This window comes from Lathyrus oleraceus, chromosome 3 (assembly GCF_024323335.1).
Source record: "Lathyrus oleraceus cultivar Zhongwan6 chromosome 3, CAAS_Psat_ZW6_1.0, whole genome shotgun sequence".
NCBI classification, from domain to species: Eukaryota; Viridiplantae; Streptophyta; class Magnoliopsida; order Fabales; family Fabaceae; genus Lathyrus; species Lathyrus oleraceus.
In genome coordinates, this window is record NC_066581.1 from 439,728,383 (window position 1) to 439,743,470 (window position 15,088).

The window sequence follows — 15,088 nt, forward strand, 5'->3', positions numbered from 1 at the left end:
GACCAAGGGTCTTTTGGTCACTCAATTTAGACTATGAGATTATACAAGTTCAAAGGATTTAATTGATCAAAATTACTTTTGATCAATTCAATCGGAGGGTTTGATATGATTTAGGAACTAGGTAAGACCTAATCTAATGGTTAGAATTATTCACAAGTTAATCCTAAGGGAACATGTAATTGTTAATCGAACTTGACTAAAAATTCTATGTTAATTCCTAAAGGAACATGTTATTATGTGGATAAAAATGTCCAAAATTACCCCTAAAGGGTAAAATGGTCTTTTGACCATTTTAGTTATTGAATCAAGAATTATAATTATGAAGATTCTAGTTAAACTCAATTATATTCTAAACTATTCTATTTCTAAATGGAATTAAGTTCTAAAATACTCCAATTTCTAAAATTGTTAATATTCCTAAAAAAATTCTATTTCATCAGATTTATAAATTTTCTAATTTAAATCAAGAATTTTAATAAACCTAATAACATTTATAACATTCTAAAAATGCTAAACCTAAATGAATTCTAATATTTTTAACAAACTATTAAACTAGTCAAAACATTATTTAGGTAAATTCTAAATACTCTAATTACTAACTAATTTCAATCCCTATTTCTAATCAGCAGCACAACACCAACAAGCCCAAAACAAACTATGGATGCGCCCATTTGGAAAGAGTGGGGGTATAGGCCCGGTTTGAGGGTGTGTACCAGTAACATCGGATTTGGGCCTTGTCAAGGGTCCCCTATTCATCTAAGCCATGGAAATAGGGGGGTGAAAGGTAAACCCGAGGGTTTGAATGGTAAATGCATGGGCCTAAGAGGAATTGGCAGGCCCAAACGTGAGGTTAGGCGTGTTGAAGAGAGGAGAAGCGAAAACGGAATCAGAGTGAATAAGCTTGAAGAATCGAAAATGGAATCCGAGTGTTGAAGAAGAGAAACAAAAATGGAATCAGGTCGGTATTTATATATCCTTTTCTACTACTTCTGTTAGTTGGTTAGAACCGACTCAGTTGAGTCAATTTTGTTAACTCACTAAGTCGACGATTATTCCTAATTCCAGAAACTTCCCTGCATTAAACCTGTTGCGTTCTTGTTTTGCAGGGCTTCGTGTTTTTTTTTTGCAGCTAAGTTGTGTTTCAGCTTTTTCTTGTCGTTTTGGAACTTTTGGTTACCATTGCTGTTTTGGTGCGTAGGGAGTAGCTTATGGTCGTTTTGGAAATTGTTGGCTTTATGCTGCGTTTTGGTTCCTCATTTTTCGTTTATGCGATTGGTATTTGCGTTCAATTCATTGCATTTTGTTGCTACTGTTATGTTGTTCAGATTTGTTGTGCGCTTTGTACCTTAATCACCCGCGTTTTACTGCGTCATGGTTGCAGCTTGTGGAAAATTGTACTTCCTTTCTTTGTTGTCATTTCTGCTATACACCACCAAAAGTTAAGTAACAAGTGATAATGATGGATTGGATTTAATTAGGTAAATGCTTACAATGTGGATAATGAAATTGGGACTTACGGTTTTGAAAAATGGATCAAGTTAAAATGGATTATTTGGATTAGTAAATGAAAAAGGATTTGGATTGGTTTATGAATGGACTTTCTAAATGGATTTGTTTTTTTTTTTTTTGTTAATGGTAAATGAAAAAGGATTTGAATTGGTTTATGGATATTACTATGAAAATGGATTTAAAAAATAGTTAAGGATATTGACTTTTGGTTTGCAAATGGATGATTGCCTTGGAAAAATAGATAGTTGGATATTTGGAAAATGGATATGCTCATGGATACTGATGAGATTGGACAATGTTAAATTGGACTAGATGTTAATGGGCTTAAGGAATTTGGATATGGGCTGAAATTTGTAAACTCATGGGGAATTTTTTTTATGATAAAAATAAATGGCCTATCCACAAATAATACCACCATGGCTAATTAATCGAAACCTCCATAATAAAATCGAAACTTCTACAATTAGATCAAAATCAATTCGAATCTCTAAAGTCAATAAAAATCGATTTGACCTATTCACAATTAATTTGAAAGAAAAAAATGAAACGATTATGGATCACTTGATTAAGGATTTAGAGGTTAATGATGTTTGACTTTGTTCAACCGGTTGACCAAAAAGTCAATAGTTGACCAGAAGTTAACCCGGGTAAAATGCGTATTTTCTTATGGACAAACGAACGTGGACCACAACCGCTTGAACCAAGTGAACTATGTAAATGTTACGAATCAAACCAGATAAATATCAACCAAACCAAAGATCGTGCACAAAATTCTTGACTAGCAAAGTCATGAATCAGGGTTTCAATCCATATGATGTGCAATACCATAAACTTCAATCCACACCGGCTTTGTTAACCAAAAAACCTTGAATCCATGATGTTTGCTAGTCAATGTTAACCATGAACGAATGCACATGAATGAGCATGAATGACGTTAGATGGATATTAAGTTATAGTCGGATGAAAAGTAAAAGGGAGGGCAAATTTTTAGGGTACTACAGTTGCCCCTATTTAATCTTCTTGAACCTAAATACAGGAATTACGGAGAATTTTCATGTATTTGAGGTTGAAGAGGATTAAATACCGATGTATCCAAAAATTTGCTTGACCGGGTGGTCACAATGCTGTTGAACAGGTCTTTGATATATGTAGGGCATTATGGTAGGGAGTATGATATGCATGGTGCATGATGTATGCTTTATTATTATGATGCGTGCATGCTTGTCTAGTTAGATGCATGTCATTTATGGGGGATATGGTTCATTATGGTAATGGGAACTCCGACTCATCATTCATGATCGGAAGATTAATATTGTAAGATCTCGGTAATGACACTGTTGTCCCAGATACACCTATCTGCTGGAGAACATCGGGCATAACAACCAATTGGGCAGTCATTTAGTTGTCACAGGTGTTCAAGCAAGGCTTTCGAACTACCGGTCATTTTTTTAAGCTTACGGAGTTTTACAGTAATGCATAATGTTTTCCTTTAGCGTAGCCTTAATTATTCCCCGAAATTTTAAGGCATTATGTGAATTGGAGAAATTAGTTATTTGCATACAAAATACAGAGGAAGAAAAAAGTACTTGATAATATGAACCAAATTTTATTGATATGGAACTGTACAATACAATGCGTTCAAAGATGCAAACACCCTTGATGAAGGTGTTACAAAATATTGAAAAATAAATGAAATGACAATGGGAAACATTTTTCATTGATTACAAAATTGGCCTTAGTCTGTTGTAGAATTTTAATCCCAAGACCTTGCTTCGATTAATGATGATTGGATTGATCGTTGACCGTCTGATATCTAGCTTGTATCGTAGTGTGCTCAAAGATCGTAGTCAATGCCTTTATCCCTAACTTTTGCTTGGACATGTCTTCTTCTTTTCGTCCACCGGGATGCTCCTTTTTTCCTAAGTCGCCCTTTCGGGTTTTCGACTTAGCAAGCTTCATATTTGTTCCCTAACTTTTGCATGGACAATTCATTTTTTGGTCCATCGGAATAGCCATTTTTGCCTAGATCGATCTTGTGAAGATTAATTTAGCAGGCTTTTGTCATTTCTTTTTAGGCATAATATTTTTTGACTATGTTTACATTCACTGGAGATTGCAAGTCTTCCCCATCCATTGTTATGAGGATTAGAGCTCCACCTGAGAAGGCCTTCTTGATTACGACAGGTCTCTCATAGTTGGGAGTCCATTTGCCTCGCGGGTCTGAGTGAATAGAAGAATACCTTTTGAGCACGAGTTCCCCTGAGCGGTACTCACGAGGAAGAACTTTCTTATCAAAAGCTCGTTTGAGACGTCTTTGGTACAACTGACCATGACAAATGGCCGTCAAACGCTTTTCTTCTATCAGATTCAGCTGGTCATACCGTGATTGAACCTATTCGGCTTCGTCGAGGTCAGCCTCCATGATGACTCTGAGAGAAGGGATCTCGACTTCAATTGGCAGGACAACCTCCATCCCATATACCAATGAGTGTGGAGTTGCCCCAGTGGATGTGCGGACAGAGGTTCTTGATATTATTATTAGCTACTTCTACGGCGTCGTTCATCTTGGGCCGATATGGTGAAAAGCTGTGGTGCTCGATCTTAAATTCTTCGCACAACTCCTTCATCATGTTGTTACTGAGATTACTGGCATTGTCGTTGATGATCTTGTTAGGTATCCCATAGCGGCAGATTATCTCTTTCTTGATAAACCGGGTCACCACTTGTCGAGTGACGTTGGCGTACGAAGCAACTTCAACCCATTTCGTGAATTAATCGATGGCGACTAGGATGAATCGATGACTGTTGGAAGCTTTAGGCTCTATCATCCCAATCATGTCAATACCCACATAGAAAAAGGCCATGGAGAAGTCAAAACATTCAATGGAGTCGATGGCACAAAGATTTTGTCACCATATATTTGACATTTGTGACATCTTCTAACAAAGTTGTAATATTCAACCTCCATTGTCGTCCAGTAATACCCAGTCCGAAGGATCTTCTTGGCCATAACATGACCCTTTGCATGTACACCCTCGCAACCTTCATGTATGGATTTTATGATCGTACTAGCTTTGTGTCTACCCATGCATCTGAGTAGTACAAAATCATAATTTCGCTTGTATAACACATCACCGTTTAGGAAGAACTTGGAAGTGAGTCTTCTCAGAGCCTTCTTATCAGTAATGGATATACCCTCGGGATATTTTCGTTTCTCCAGAAATGTCTTTATGTCATGGAACCAGGGCTTATCATCAGGATCTGCCTCGATTGCTAGACAGTGTGCTGGTTCATCTAAGTGGTCAATATGGATAGTTGGTGCTATCATGATATGCTTGTGTTGGATTCTGAGATTGTGGAGCATAGATTTACGTTGATGCCAAAATGTATGTCGATCAAGCAGAATTTGAGAAGAACTCATCCTGATTTGGTAGTAAAGATCAAAGAGGAAGTGTAGAAGCAGATTGATGTTGGTTTTCTTGTTACCTATGAGTATCCGAAGTGGATTGCCAACATTGTGCTTACTCCTTAGAAATATGGAAAAGTCCGCATGTGTGTTGATTATATCCTGAAAGATGACTTTCCTCTGCCACACATTGACATGTTGGTAGAAAATATAGCTAAATTCAAAGTATTTTCGTTTATGGATAGATTTTCCGGTTATAGTCAAATCAAGATGGCACCTGAAGATATGGAGAAGACCACATTCATTACACCCTCGAGAACATTCTGTTATAGAGTGATGCCTTTCGGTTTAAAGAATGTTGTTACAACGTACTAGAGAGCTATGACCACTCTTTTTCATGATATGATGCATAAAGAGATCGAAGTGTATGTTGATGATATGATTGCCAAATCAAGTGATGAAGAAGAACATGTTGAGCATTTGTTGAAGTTATTCCAGCGTTTGAGGAAGTATAAACTCCGATTGAATCCCAATAAGTGTACTTTTGGTGTTCATTCTGGTAAGTTGTTGGGCTTTATTGTCAATGAGAAGGGTATTGAAGTTGATCCTGCCAAGGTCAAAGCAATACAAGAGATGCTTGCGCCTAAAATTGAGAAGCATGTCATAGGATTTCTCGGCCGCTTGAATTATATCTCAAGATTTATATCACATGTGACTGCCACACGTGTGCATATATTCAAGCTTCTTTGGAGAGATCAGTCTTGTGATTGGACCGAGGATTTTCAAAAAGCTTTTGACAATATCAAAGAATATTTACTTGAGCCTCCAATTTTGTCTCCGCCTGTTGAAGGAAGGTCGTTGATCATGTATTTGACTGTGCTTGATGAGAGTATGGGTTGTGTTCTTGGTCAGCAAGATGAATCTGGAAAGAAATAATATGCCATTTACTACCTCAGTAAGAAATTCATTGACTATGAGACTCGGTATTCTATGCTTGAAAAGACATATTGTGCATTAGCTTGGGTTGCTAAGCATCCGCGCCAGTATATGTTGAATCATACTACTTGGTTGATATCCAAAATGGATCCAATCCAGTACATCTTTGAGAAGCCTGCTTTAACTGGGAGGATTTCCCATTGGCAAATGTTGTTATCCGAATATGATATTGAATACCGATCTCAAAAAGCTATCAAGGGTAGTGTATTGGCTGATCATTTGGTTCACCAACCGATTGAAGATTATCAGTCAATACAATATGGTTTCCCTGATGAAGAGATTTTGTATTTGAAGATGAAAGATTGTGATTAACCATTGCTTGAAGAAGGGCCAGAGCATGGTTTCCGTTGGGGCATGGTATTTGATGGAGCTGTTAATTCGTATGGTAATGGCATTAGGGTAGTGATTATTACTCCTCAAGGCACTCAATTTCCGTTTATAGCTAGATTGACCTTCCAATGTACGAACAATATGGTTGAGTATGAAGCTGGCATAATGGGGCATGAAGAGGCCATTGATCTCAGAATTAAATATCTTGACGTCTATGGAGATTCAACTTTGATCGTGAATCAGACCAAAGGTGAATGAGAGACAAATCAACCCGGTTTAATACCGTATAGAGATTATGCGAGGAGGATTTCAACTTTCTTTACAAAGGTTGAGTTTCATCATATCGCTCGAGATGAAAACCAGATGGAAGATGCTCTTGCGATGTTGGCTTCCCTGATTGTGGTGAAATTTTGGAATGAAGTCCTGTAGCAGTAAATTCATGATCATCAAGCTATGGATAAGCAAGACATCAAATAACAAGAGTCGCCACCGCGTTTTTATTATTTCCAAGGGAAAAGGGGAAAAGTACGAACAAAACCCAAAAATAAGAAGTTTTAAAATCAAAACTAATAAAATGCCAGAGGTTACAGGTAAGGAGGTTGGTTACATAGAGGGAAGGTGTTAGCACCCAAAGTGTCCTAGGTACTCCTAGGAAGCCCTTTTTTATGTGTGCATATGTGTTTGGTATAAAAGATGTTTGAGAGAAATAGAGTGTGGGGATGAGAAAAGAATTCATTGATTATATTTTTGTGTTTGACAAGACCTTCGGACTTGTGCCTACATACCAACATATGAATGAGGGATCAAAACCTCGTAGTTCGTAATATAAATTTCAAAGTGGATGCATTGTTTTTAACAAAAATTCAAGTTTAAAAGGCACAAAGGCCTAAAAAGTGTTTGAATGAGTTAATAATTTTTGGCTTTTGGAAATTTTAAGTCAAGTATAGTTAAGTTTACTTACAAGTTTGATTTAAGACAAGAAGTTTGAAAATGGAATGGCTTAAGGCCAAAGTTTCTAGTTTGCGAAAATGGTCAAAGTTTGAAAATCTACAAACACAAGCAAAGAATATTTTTGAAGTGAGGGAGAGATTTTGAAATTAAAGAAGTGGGGAGGAGTTGAAGAGACTAATCTTAAGCATAAATTTAAAAGTTAAGAGTTGAAAAGATCTGACCAATGGGTTGCAATCCAATAGGTAAGAATGCCATATAGAAACCCAAATTCCCTTGGAGATTAGAACTAAGCAATAAATAATGCATAACATATTAACTTGAAGAGCAAGGCATCAAATAAAGATGGTCACATCCAAGCTTTAGCCACTCCATAATCTTCTTCAAATTTGCCTATGTAGTAGATGGATTCCACAAGTCACAGGTTCAAAATAACAGTTTCACAATGATCATGTTGCAGATGAACTCAGATGGATCTTCAATGATGTATCAGATGAAGTTTCAAATTACAAGCACTTGGCTACATGAAAGTTGCATTGTCCAAGTCCTTTTGCATAGGGATGTTGTCTAAATTCTAAGTCCAATTGTCCAAGATCAAACCAACAGTCCACACAATAGTTTTTTAGTGTTTTGTTCCTATTATGTACATTAATGGTCAAAGACCATACAAGCAAACAAGATATGCACAAACAAGATATATCACATAATATGGTCCAAGTGAACAAAGTGAAAATGACATTAACATAAACAATTAGGATGGAATGAATAATGGCAAATGAATAGAGCTTAAAGATAAAGTGCATTAAAAGTAAAAGACTTGAAATTAAATGTTAGTTGTTAATGAATTAGAAGTTAGTATTGCTTTTCCTTTTTTCTTTTTTTTTAAGTCATTCTTTGGAGAACACTCAACCCACTTATCACAAGCATGAATCCTTGAACCAAGACATCTTCCAAAGGAAGGAAAAAATGCCATGTTTCCACACAATACCATGAAAGAGGGGAGACTTACAATCTCACTAACTAGAATGATATGCCTTTTTGTGTCAAAAATTTAACGCTATGTTAAGCAATCGTAATTGGACTTATGTAGAAGTCACAACTATTTGAGGTCGGGCAATAGAATTTTGGTGTTAATGCATGTTAGAGACATAGTATAATGGACTATGCTCATGAAACATACCATACACAAAAGAGAATATGCAAAAGAGGTGGCCTAATCTCATCCATACTTATGTTGATTTTTCAATCAACTAGCCTTAGGGCCTTGAGATATCATAGGCCAAATGAAATGGATGCATAAAGAAGGGGAATTAGATGAAGAGAGAGGGGAATATATCAAAACTCAAATTGGACAAAGGAAGACTTTTACCACATTAAGATCATTCATTCATTTTGGAAGATGGAATATACATTCCATCAATCCCCTAAATCCAATGATCTTAACCTAGCAAAGTCAAATCAACCTTGACCAAGGTCCAACAACACAAGTCAAACTTATACAAATAATTAAAAAGGCTCAACACAATTATTTGGCATTTATTCAATTTAAAAAATACTAAAAATAATGCATTTAATTAAATTTGGTTTTTCAAATTCCTAAAATCTCATTAAAACACCAAAGAAATGGCCATGAGATTTATCATAGGTCAAACAAGGTCAAAGGACCTTGGAGAAAAAATTTCAGAATTTTTGGAAACTTAAAAGTATTTTTAAATAATTAAAAATATTCACAAATTTAATTAAATCATGAAAAATATTAATAATGATCCAAAAACTAATTTTAATTCAAAATATGATAGAGGATTTTATTTAATTTTTTTTGGTGAAACTCTCATATATTTTGGATCAATATTAAAATTAATATGAATTAATGAAAATAAAACAAATTAAATGAAATTCAAATAATCATAAAAAAACGTGGACCACTTGATCTCCCTTATTAATTGAGGTGGCAGATCGAGTGGATGAAAATGTGCGCCCCATGGTACACTTGAGTCAGCGCTCCACATCAATGGTAATCAGAACCAACGTGTGAGTCTAATACCCCAAAATTTACCCTTCATTTTTCCTGGAAGCATGGGATTATGTTTCACACTTCATTAGCATCATACTAGGTCATACTCATTGCATACTGCATTAGTGACATGGAAATCAAGTTTTGATTGATCACTCTTTAACAGAAGGAGCCCACACAAAGCAAGATTGAGAATTGGACTTCATTTTCTAAGTATACAAGTCTCAAGGGTCTCAGGGGGGTCCAAGTATCTTATTATGGTCCTCAGTTCATCAGTGGAGGATTCAAAGCAATCAGAGTGTTCATCTGGATTTAATCAGAAATTAGGGTTTCATGGCTACCTGCAACATGCAATTTTTGGTTGGAAGTAGAGGAGCTCATCCATGTCATGATTAGAGAGGCATCTTGGCCTAGGAAGATTCACAAACTAGGGTTTGGTATAAATCAGTTTACTTCTGATTCTTAAGTGAAACTATTTTACACGGCCCTCCATATGTCCATAAGGATCTACATACAAAAAATCAGCTCTTTATTTGAGCTAGAAGTGCTTCAATTGATCAATGGAATCGGGAATCAGACAGTTTGGGAAAAGTCAACTGTGGGGCCAGAAAAGTCAACTCCTGACATTTTGAGAGTGGAATCTCAAAATCCATGCCTAGGGGATCCTACATGTGAAATTTTATCAAGGTTGGATCACGGATTCATCATTTAATCAGGAATTGGAAAAGTTACTTAATTTGGAAATGGTTGACTTTCCATTTAGGGCAAGTTTTCATGATCGTTGCACTCACTTTAAGCCCATTTTGCATCAATATAAAAGCTCCATTTGAACATTTCTCCAACATGAAAGTTGTTCCTCTTGTTCCAAGCTTTCTAGAGATATAACGTTTGCTCCATTTGGATTAGAATTGAGAAAGTTATGCTTAGTCAAAGTGAGACATTTTTTTAGGACACTTAGAAACTTTCTAAGTTCAAAATCTTCAAAATTTGTCAAGACTTCTTGGCCAGTTTTCTTGCACTTCAAGGATTTATTTGAAAATACTTTCTTCACAACAATTGTACCTTGCCATGTCCTCTTTCACATCCTTTTGGAATCATCTCATTTGGATACATGGTTTGAGAGATACATTCATTTAAAGTGGGCACCATGACTTGATTTTCTAGGCAGATTTTGGGCCTGGCTGGCCCAATCAAATTTTCTAAGCATGCTGCACAAACCAGTCACATTTTTTTACCTCTTTTAGCCATGCATTGGACATCCATTCACTTAAGTTTGGCCCAAAATAACAACATTTTACACCTCACTTCACACTTTTATTCTTATGGATAAATCACTTATTAAAAAGCCCATGAGAACACCTAATCCACCCTATTTAAGAAGCTGAAACCCTAACCCTTAAAGAGCATTAGAATTTTGTGGCAAGGAGGCAAAGCTTCATCATATATCAGATTCCATTCCACTTCTATTTTCCATTAGGTAATCATCTCTTCCATGACAATGTTTTGATATATCTACGCTTGCTTACCATGTTCATCTCTTCAGTTGACTTCTTTATGATCGATGTTTGACTTAGGGATTGCTTATGGCAATTGAAGAGATCTTTTGATCCTCCCTCGTTCATCTTATATGCCATGTATTAGAGGCCTTTTACCTTGGTTTTATTTGGTCCTTACCTCATTTCCTGATTAAATTATTCAGTGGACCCTTCGTGTGTATATTTTCATCTATTTGATTCATTTGTTATCTTTTATACTTGTTTCTCTCATTCATGCTTTCTAGTGCTTGATTATTTAACATGTTCATACTCCCATGCATTGTTTGAATGCTCCATTATTTGATTCTTTGGTTTGATTATATATTGTTTATTTATCTGATCTGATTGATAACTGTTGTCTACTTGTATGATGTATGAGGCATATATTCTTATTGTTTGTTTGCCATGAACAATCCCCATTCATAACAAATGTACCCCTCTCCCATAAAGTGTATAATATTTATTTCTTTATTTATTTAGCCACCTGTTAATACAAGAATTAAAACGAACATCCGATAACCATTTCAAAATAAGATCAAAAGCTCGATCCAACGTCGAGTAATCATTTTCAAAACTTAACAGAACCAGCACGCATTCATCCACCCTCTTGTAAGTCGATTGCCTCATGCATCGTCATTTACCTGTAAGTCGATTGCCTCCGGCATCGCCATCTACCCTTATCCGTAACTCCTCTCCGCGCTCCATCCGTCGACTCTTGTTCCGTTTAGGTAGCACCCATTAGGTAGAACCCTTTGTATGATAACATAGATAGAATTCCCTTATTCTTTGCATGCTAACATTAGGTAGATGTTCCCCTTTGTAAATCCTAACACATAAGTCCAGATTGCATGACAACTCTAGAGCAGAGCTTCCCCACTTTCAGACCTTCCGTGCGTCTCCAATCTTGTGGCATGTCAGTCCGTTCTATTGCAAAGAGGTAACTGCCTAAGACTCGATTCAGCGAGCTGCGACACCTACTGCTAGGTCGTTGAACACACTGCCCACCCTCCTTTGACACAGCTGGTGTCCTCTTTTGTAAGTCCATGTTCAGATGGCAATCCTTAACCCCTAGTTAGCCGAACTACGTTTTGCTCTGATTCTCATTCCAGATGAGATACGTAGGCATAAGACGCGACGTCTTACCGAGCACACTTCTCTTTAACCCATAGGTAGCCGAGCTACGAAGACTCTAATTCTCATACTCAGATGAGATACGTAGGCAGTGGATGCGATATCCTTGCAAGTCATTTTCTTGTAACCTTCCTTTTAGTAAATAGTACTTTAGATATACCTACACCCTTTAGACTAGAACAACACTTATGAAAAGGGCTCCCTAGGAGTACCTAGGATGTTTTGGGTGCTTAAAACCTTCCCATTGCATAACCAACCCCCTTACCCAGATCTCTGAGATTTTTACTAGTTTTTGATTCGATAAAACTTTTAGGTTTTTGTTCGCTTTCTAACCATTCCTTTGGATAAATAGAAGTGCGGTGGCGACTCGACTTGTATGGTTTACCTTGGATTTAGTCAATATCTCTAATGGTAACGAATACCCCACTATAGAAAAGTGGCGACTCTGCTGGGGAGTATCATTTTCCTAGTGGGTTTTTCCTACTTTTCATATTTGTTGTATTGTATGGTATATTGCTTTGTGACATATTTTTGTGAAATTTGGGATTACTGTATTGTATGTAATGATTGAATTGTTTGAATATTAATTCCTTGTATGCTTGGTGATCTTTGTGAGATGAGTTCTATACCCGAACTCGAGTGCACTTAGGATAGGAGAATGACATAGTCTTGTTGACTTGTGTGGAGTTATTCCTTAGCAAGTTGACTTGCAAGCCCATTCACTTGGTGGAGGTTATGTTGGGATCAATAATGTCACACGAGTAGTCGTGGTTAGGCATTACTCTTTCCAATATATGCCTTAGAAGCCAAGGACCTTAGTTTACCATGCCCATCTTGGCCTATTTTTAGGACGTAGTGTGAAGATCGTTCAAGTGTAAGATTTGATACGATTGTTACGCGATACTACACTCATAAGAGTCTCCCTTGAGAATATTTTTGGAATACGAGTAGTCGTTTATCCGATAATATCCGAAAGATGGGATGGTGACTATGGGAACCTCTTGTAGAACATGATTGTCAGGTTTAACCATAGTACACTCCCTTTGGGTGGTTCTTAACCAAGACTCCATGCTCGCGACTCGCAACAAACCCTTGATTCATGGTTGATCCGTTCTTGTGTATCCTTAATATCAATGGAACTTGGGTGTTGATAAGGTGTAAACCATAATCCACCAAAATGGATGATTGATATTAAGGATGACTTGGTCCATCCCATGACCTTTGTGTGGTGTGATTTGCTTGATCCTTGAGTGTGATTGTTGTATCCATGCATTCATACACATCCATATCATCGACAATGAGAAACTTTTCAAGGAACTTAAGAGGTCTATTTGCAAATTTTTAGACATGGATAAGCAAAGAAGGAATACGAAGAAGTACAAGATTGACATCCTATGTATTAGATCCCTTGGAATTCAAGGCTCGTCATGGGAAGCTTCTGTCTATTCTAGCTACGCAAGTGGATGAAGGTCTAATGAGTGTGTTGGTGCAATTCTATGATCCCTTGTACCGTTGCTTCACTTTTCCGGATTTCCAGCTTTTGCCCATGCTTGAGGAGTATGCCTATCTTGTGGGCATACCTATCCTAGACCAGTTGTCGTTCAGTGGCTTGGAGAGAGTTCCTTCTTCTCAAGAGATTGTTGATCTGTTGCGTATAGATGAATCTATTATTGGTGCTCATATGACTACCAAAGGTGGAATTCAAGGTCTCCCGTCTGATTTCCTCATTGATCAAGCTACTATGTTTGGGAAGGCCATGAGTGAGGACGCCTTTGAGGCCATATTTGTACTTCTCATCTATGGGCTAGTGTTATTCCCCAACATCGACAAGTTTGTGGATGTGAACGCCATTAGGATTTTCTCTACTCTTAATCCCATTCCTACTCTGTTGGGTCACACTTATTTCTCTTTGCATATGATGAATACAAAGGGCGGTGGTACCATTGTGTGTTGTTTGCCTCTGTTGTACAAGTGGTTTATTTCGCACTTGCCTCAGACGCTCGCCTTCAAGGAGAACAAAGGATGTCTACGGTGGTCCACAAGACTTATGTCTCTCACTAATGATGATATCTTTTGGTACAACCGTGTATATGATGGTGTGCAAATTATCAACTCTTGTGGTGAACTCTTCAATGTACCTCTTCTTGGTACATGCAGTGGAACTAACTACAACCCTATTTTGGCACGTCGTCAGCTTGGGTTCCCCCTAAAGGATAAACCCAATAACATTCTGTTAGAGGGTGTGTTCTTTCAGGAGGGTAAAGATCCTCAAGGCTTGAAGGGCAGGATGGTCCACACTTGGCGCAAGATCCATAAGAAAGGAAGGAAGGAGCTAGGTCCGAAGAACTGTATCACTTTGGAACCCTATACCTCTTGGGTTAGGAGGAGAGCTTCCGAGTACCTCATGCCTTATGAGTATCCAAGACCCACACCTTTGGTTGTGGCTGGGCCTTCAACCCTCCCTAGCCAAGGAGTAGAGGAGTTGAGAGACGAAGACCGTTCGCGTGCTTAGATCCGTGAACGAGAGGAGTTGCTTCAGTAGATCAGAGAGAAGGATGCTTTGATAGAGTTCCTTGAGCACCAGGTTATTGATGATCCTGATGACGCATTGACTTCTCTACTTCCTCAGTCTTCCAAGTTTTGGAAGAGGAAGTATGATCGACTCGCCAAAGAGAAGGCAGATATGGAGGCAGCCTATGAGAGGGAGGTGAAGAGGCTTCGTGCAACTTATCTTTCGGTCTCGAGGGCTTTGGACGATTGCTTCTAGGGATCCATAGGATGTTCATTTTCCTACTCTCTTGTATTGTATTTGGTTACCAAGACTGTACTTCTTTGGCGTAAAAACATTTCCAAATATTAATTGACGTGATATTTACGTATGTGATAAACGTTTAATATTTCCAAAATTTGCAAATAAGACTCTAAAGTTCCTCTGATATAAAAATTAAATCATAAGCATTGCATGCATCATGTTTATCTATTCCTAGGGGTTTATATCTTCTTCTTGATTCTAGTCGGGGTTTTCTTACACTGTTTATCTAATGTGAGACTGAAATCAAGGGGTAGAATACCTTTTGAAATTCATAAACATGTAATTGCATTTGCATATTCATTAGCATGTCTTGCATAATAGGTACCGCCGCAGTGTTATCATCTTGTTTGGTATCCCATTATTAGGATAGCTGACTCAGGCATTCACCGATACGGTACCCGAAGGAA

General features: G+C 37.4%; 1 long non-coding RNA gene across 1 annotated transcript; it reads left to right on the forward strand.

The window, feature by feature from the left end:
- The first annotated feature begins 620 nt into the window (after positions 1–620).
- LOC127129370 (uncharacterized) lies at positions 621–1,392 on the forward strand. Its single transcript, XR_007806317.1, has 2 exons — positions 621–958; positions 1,107–1,392. It is a non-coding gene; the product is annotated as an uncharacterized LOC127129370 (long non-coding RNA).
- Positions 1,393–15,088: the final 13,696 nt, after the last annotated feature.